Here is a 6,879-nt window from a genome sequence, read left to right as displayed (position 1 = left end):
AAAAATTGGAAGCAAACCCAAGAAGGAAATAAGATTTCATTCACTGACATAGTCAAACAGCAATTGAAAGAACATACTGAAGACTCAGTTATTAAAGTGATGAGACAAAAGGAGAATATAGTAAGGGATTTAGCAGACAAGAAGAAATGTATAATTATATTAGGAATGGAAGAGAAACACAACACAGATAGAACCACAAGAATCAAAGAGGAAAATGAAAAAGTAAGCCAATTACTAGAATCAGTTCAGGAAGATGAACCAGGAATTATGAAACAAATCGAAGAGAAATTTAGACTCGGAAAGTATAGCACAGACAAGACCAGACCAATTAAGATTAAATTCAAGTCACAAACAACGGCAGAGAATATCTTATCCAAAACAGGGAAACTAGCAACAAGTGAACAACACAAAAAGATATGGATAAAAAGAGAAATGAATAAAGAGGAAAGAGAGGAAGAAAAGCAGAAAAGACTGGAAGCTAAGACAAAAAACGAGAACAGAACGGAGTCAGAGAAAGAGAGATTCTATTGGAGAGTAGTGAACATGAAACTAAGGAAGTTCGACATACAAAAGAAAAACATAAGGGAAACAGAGAACACAATGGAAGTGGCAGAAAACTAAGAGTGTCTTACACAAATATAGATGGATTAATAACAGGATTGAATGAGCTGAATGATTATTTGAAAGAAAAAGAACCGGACATAATGGGAATTGTAGAAACAAAATTAAAAGGCCCACTACCACCCAACAGTGTAGGACATGATGCATACAATTATTGGATTAGAAACAGAGAGAAAAAGCAAGGGGGTGGAGTTATGTTCCTGACTAAGAAGGATATAAACGTGAAAGGTGTCATATATGGAAAGAATACAGTAGAGATGATTATGATAGAAGTGGAAGACAGAGATAAGAAGAGCAGAAAATTTGTGATCAATTATGTGCCTCCGAAAACAGCCTCATGGGAGGAGAGTGAATATAAAAGTATGTTAGAGGACACAAAGATAGCATTAACTAAAATAATGGAAGACGGAGGAAGAATAGTTATGATGGGCGACTTTAATTGCAAAGAAATCTGCTGGGAAGAAATGACAGCAAAGAGTGGTGATGACTCATGGGGAAATGCTCTACTTGAGATGATTACTGACCATTCAATGACACAATGGATACAAGAGAACACTAGGTATAGAAATGAAGAAGAACCATCGAGGCTAGACTTAATAATTACATCTGAACCTAGAATAGTGGACAAGATTGAATATAAAACACCAATAGGTAAAAGTGACCACATATTGATTGAACTGGAACTTAATGAAGAAAAATATATGAAAAGAAATGAACAATATAGAAAAGGAAGAATGATGTATGAAAAAACAAACTTTGATAAAATAAGAGAATTCTTCCAACAAGAAAACTGGGAAGAAATATACAAAGAAGAAACATCAGTGGAAGAGAAATGGAATATTTTGACAAAAATTTACAAAAAAGGAGTGGAAAAGTATGTCCCAAGACAAAAACAAGAAAAAGAATATGTAAAATGCTGGTACAACAAAAGTTGTAGGGAGTTAAAAGACAAAAGAGACAAAGCCTGGACCAGATGGAAAAAAGACAGAAGACCTGAAAAATGGAAAATATATACTGGTTATAGAAATGAATATGTACAAAAGTGCAGAGAGAAAAAAAGAAAATATGAAAAAGATGTTATAGAAAAGTGTAAAGATCAACCAAAACTATTCTACAGATTTGTAAACAATAAACTGAAAAACAAACAAGACTTGGAGAAATTGAGACAAGGAGGAGTTGAATACACTGAGGAAATGGAAATGGCAGAAATTATGAACAAACATTTTAAATCAGTGTTTACAAGGGAAAATATACAACCTGAAGAGATTGAGTGGAAAGAAAAAGTCCCCCCTATGGAAGAAATAGAAGTAACAAAGAATGAAATATTGACACACTTGGGTAATTTTGATGTCAGAAAATCGCATGGACCAGATGAAATAGCAAACTGGATTCTGAAAGAATGCAGGAATGAACTGGCAGACAAAATACATAGCATAATAAGCAGTTCCTTAAAAGAAGGAAAAGTTCCAGAAGATTGGAAAAAAGCAAATATAGTACCTATATATAAAGGAGGAAATAAAGAAGAACCTACCAATTATAGACCAGTCTCTCTAACAAGTACAATAGCAAAAATTTGTGAAAGAATTATCAAAAGTAGATGGGTAAAATACTTGGAAAAAAACAACGTACTAAATCCAAGGCAATTTGGATTCAGACAAGGACGGTCATGCGTCACCAATTTAATATGTTTCTATTCAAGGCTAATAGATATAATACAAGAAAGAGATGGATGGGCTGATTGTGCATTTCTAGACCTAAAAAAAGCTTTTGACAAAGTACCACATAAGAAGTTGCTTAAGAAATTAGAATATGAAGGAGGAATACAAGGTAAATTGCTAAATTGGATGGAAGACTTTTTGCAAGAAAGAAAAATGAGAGTAGTGATAAGAGATCAGCACTCAAAATGGAATGAAGTAATAAGCGGTGTCCCGCAGGGAACAGTTCTGGCCCCAATAATGTTTGCTATATATATTAATGATATGGATGAAGGAATTGAAAGCTATATGAGCTTCTTTGCAGATGATGCAAAACTACTGAAAAGAGTGAAAACTGAAGAAGATTGTGAATCACTACAGAGGGATCTAAATAAAGTACAAGAATGGAGTAGGAAGTGGGAGATGGAGTTCAATACAAAAAAGTGTAGTATAATGGAATTTGGAAAAAGCAAAAACAGAATAGCAGGATCATATAATTTGGGAGAAGAAGGAATAAAAAAAGTAGAAAATGAGAAGGACCTGGGAGTCATTGTTATGAATAATATGTCACCTGAGAAACATATAAATAAGATTTTTGGAGAAACTTATAATTTAATAAGAACAATCAAAGTGGCATTTACATACCTGGATGAAGAAATGGTGAGGAAAATCCTAATCACCCTGATAAGACCAAGATTGGAATATGCAGCAACGATATGGTCACCAAGTACAAAAAAATGTATAAAAAAACTTGAAAGGATACAAAGAGCAATTACAAAACTGGCACCAACACTCTAAAAACTATCATATGAAGAGAGACTACAAAAACTTAAACTACAGACACTAGAGCAAAGAAGAGAGAGAGGAGATTTGATAGCTATTTACAGAATCATGAAAGGCATAGAAATTACTGATAGAGAGAATCTGATAAAATGGGATGACAGAAATACAAGAGGACACGGAAAGAAAATAAAAAAAGACAGCTATAGAAGAGATTTTAAAAAGAACAGCTTTCCTCACAGAGCAATAGACAGTTGGAACAAGTTAGATGAGAAAGTGGTGTGTGCAAAAACAATACATGAATTTAAAAATAGTTTAGATAAAATGAGATATGAAGACGGGACCCCACGAGCATAGCTCCCCTTCCCGTAAAATACAACTAGGTAAATACAACTAGGTAAATACATATATATATATATATATATATATATATATATATATATATATATATATATATACATACAGGGTATTCGGGATAAATTTTGACACTTTTTCAGAAAGGAAAGAAAAACATCATACCTTGGCCAAAAACTGATGCATTCTCAAAATTCAAAGCGCATCTCTTAGAGGATTTTTTGCTAAATACAGCTCACTCAAAGAAGCCACCCTCAGCTTCCAGGCAGGAACTGAACCTGCAGCATGCAGCCTTCACAGTGTCCTTCAAGAGATGCCTGAACACCAGTTTGATCCTGGCAATCAGCTCATCCTTGGTGTTACAGGCGGTACAATTGGTGTCTTTTTCAACTGCACCCCACACATAATAGTCCATGGGGTTGCAATCAGGTGAGTTGGGGGGCCAGATGTTGGGACTGGTGAAGTCGTAGAAGTTCTCAGACAGCCACTTCTGGGTTTTCCCGGAGGTGTGACATGGAGCTGAGTCCTGCTGCCACATGTATGGTCTTCCCACAGCCACCCTCTCCACCCAGCACTTGACAACAGTGGACAGCAACTCAATATAGCCATCTGAAGTGAGTCTGAGTCCCTCTTCAAAGATGTGGGGCAGCATGACATGGCCTTTGCTGGAAACACACCCAAAGACCATCACAGTTTGAGGGAACTTGGTCTTCATGAAGTGCAGGACTTTGTGCAGACTGTAGGCTAGCCACCTGTTGTTCTGCATGTTGTGCAACTGGTCCTGGCAGAAGTTCTTCTTGTCTGAGAAGAACCAGAGCATCCCCAGCTTGACTGGGTGTTTGACCTTGTTGAGGAGTTTCTTGGCTTTTGTAAGGTGGTTCTCTTGGGCCTTGGCAGTGAGTAGTTGGCCCTTGCACCTCTTGTATGAGGAGTAGCGAAGATCCTCATTCATCGCTTTCTTCATAGTCGCCACTCCAACAACCATCTCTCTCGCCTAGGTCCACATTGCCTTGCCTAGATCTTGCTGCACCTTTTTTCCAGCTTCTCAATGAATTCCATTGTGCAGACAGAGTTAGAATGCCTGCTAGGATCCTCCCTGCTAGCCACTGCTTCCTCATCTCCATTGCAATTCTCCTGCTCACATCTCATGGCCTTCACAGTATTCAAGGAACACCGAGCTGCAGGTAAGGTTTCCAAATTTTTTAATCCGGTGTGAATCATCATGATGCAGGTCACTCTCTTCCAATATTCCGGTGCTTTCCAGTCACCCATGCTCTCTAGCTCTCACACCCACCAATAGTACACAGAATCAGCTATCTGTTGCACTTTACCACTATTAAATCCTTCAAATGGTTCTGGAATGACAAAAGATCAAAAAATAAAATTTATTCCAAACACCCTATATATATATATATATATATATATATATATATATATATATATATATATATATATTGGAAAATAGTATGTTATAACACATTTGTAAAAGATCACTGTTAACACACTATCGGAGAAATAATAACGGAAAGTACAGAGAAACTGTATATTTTGACTACTCTCTGTAGTCCTCTTCAGCAGAATGCTTACATAAGGTTAAGGTAAATAAATTTGATTTGATTATTAGGTAGAAGTTTGGAGACCGAGTTGATAGAATCATTGTACCATTTAATGATTCTCTCAACTCAGTCTCCAAATTATTAGGTAGAAGTTTGGAGACCGAGTTGATAGAATCATTAAATGGTTCTATCAACTCGGTCTCCAAACTTCTACCTAATAATCAAATCAAATTTATTTACAATTATCCAAACAGCATTTTTAGAAAGGTAGTTAATGTACACCGGAGGGATGATGTGGACCAAAACTCCGGGGTATATAAATTGCCGTGTAAAGACTGTGATAATGTTTACTGGGGCCAGACTGGCAGGAATTTGTCCACGAGATTAAAGGAACATAAAAACTCCATAAAATATGGACAAGTTAACTCCGCTGTGTTCCTTCATGCCAGCCAAAAAGACCATAGATTAGATTGGGATAATGCATCAATTATTTATAAATCACACTGTAGCTATAGAAGAAAAATTGTAGAATCTTCTCTAATAAAACATTATCCTAACTTTAATACCTCTAAAGGCCAGTGGCCCCCAGATTGTATTACCAAGTTAGCGGTCAACAAGATCATGTCTAAAGCGGTTGGACAAAATATCACCCCTTGTCCTACTTTGACACGACCATTTCAAGGGCATGTGACCTGAGCCCCCCCTCCCCACTTTCCTCATCCCCTTCTATATACCCCTCATTTCTTCATATATACATGTACATACATACATACATATACCAAGGCTTTTTCCCCCCTTCCAAGGGAGATAGCCAAAAAGGGAAAGGCATAAAAACACTCCCACCCATTTCATCCCTAAATACACTCCACACCCCTCCCACCCTCCCTCTCATCTGAGCACCTCCTGGATGACGGGTCATCCCTGCACCCTGCCCACCGCCCTGGGTCAGAAGCAGTGTCGCAAGACACAGCACATCCACAGCAAGGCCGCTTCATTTAATCGGCGACCCCCTGTGGTGGGGGAAAAGAATACTGCCACCAAGTATCCCACTTGGATCGTAAGAGGCGAGAAGAAAGGGACGGGGAGAGGGACTAGGCATCCTTCTCCCTGTAGCCCCACGGGGCATATAACCTAAAAAGAAAAGTGAAGGCATAAGGGGTGCTGGAGGGCCTCGGGCCAGCACCCTAAGGTTTGGGTCTTTTATATACTTGTACCTTAACCTTATGTAAGCATTCTGCTGAAGAGGACTACAGAGAGTAGTCGAAATATACAGTTTCTCTGTACTTTCCATTATTATTTCTATGATAGTGGGTTAACAGTGATATATACATATATATATATATATATATATATATATATATATATATATATATATATATATATATATATATATATATATATAAAGTGTATTTGGGCAGGAGTTTTTCTCTAATGCATATATTATTAAAATAGATGGCTAGTTCTAAATATACAAGCAGACATCCTTAGAGCCCTTCCAAGCATGATACAAACCGTTGCAAATACAAACATGAGACAACACCACAAATGCCAATACGAGACAAAACGCCACTAGTGCAAATACGAGACAAAATGCCACCAGTGCAAATACGAGACAAAACGCTATAACAACAAGCATGCCACATTCCGCCACAACACGAATCCGGAGGCTCTCCAATGCACGTGACATTTCGTCACTGCCCAAAATACCAGGTGACCTCCCCCAAAGTGATTAGCAAGTAAGAAACTCTAGTATAAAACTTAAACTAGACTCATCAGATTAATTCTTATCCTGATAAGAAAGAACATCCCTATAGCTACTGAAGAAGGGTCCTTAACCCAAAATCACAATCTAGCAAAAATGACTACATACAGCC

The sequence above is a fragment of the Oratosquilla oratoria genome, chromosome 11 (assembly GCF_046742065.1).
Source record: "Oratosquilla oratoria isolate Oo_2021 chromosome 11, ASM4674206v1, whole genome shotgun sequence".
In the NCBI taxonomy this organism is placed as follows: Eukaryota; Metazoa; Arthropoda; class Malacostraca; order Stomatopoda; family Squillidae; genus Oratosquilla; species Oratosquilla oratoria.
The sequence above is the reverse complement of the archived record's forward strand: the minus strand, read 5'-3'. Positions refer to the sequence as shown.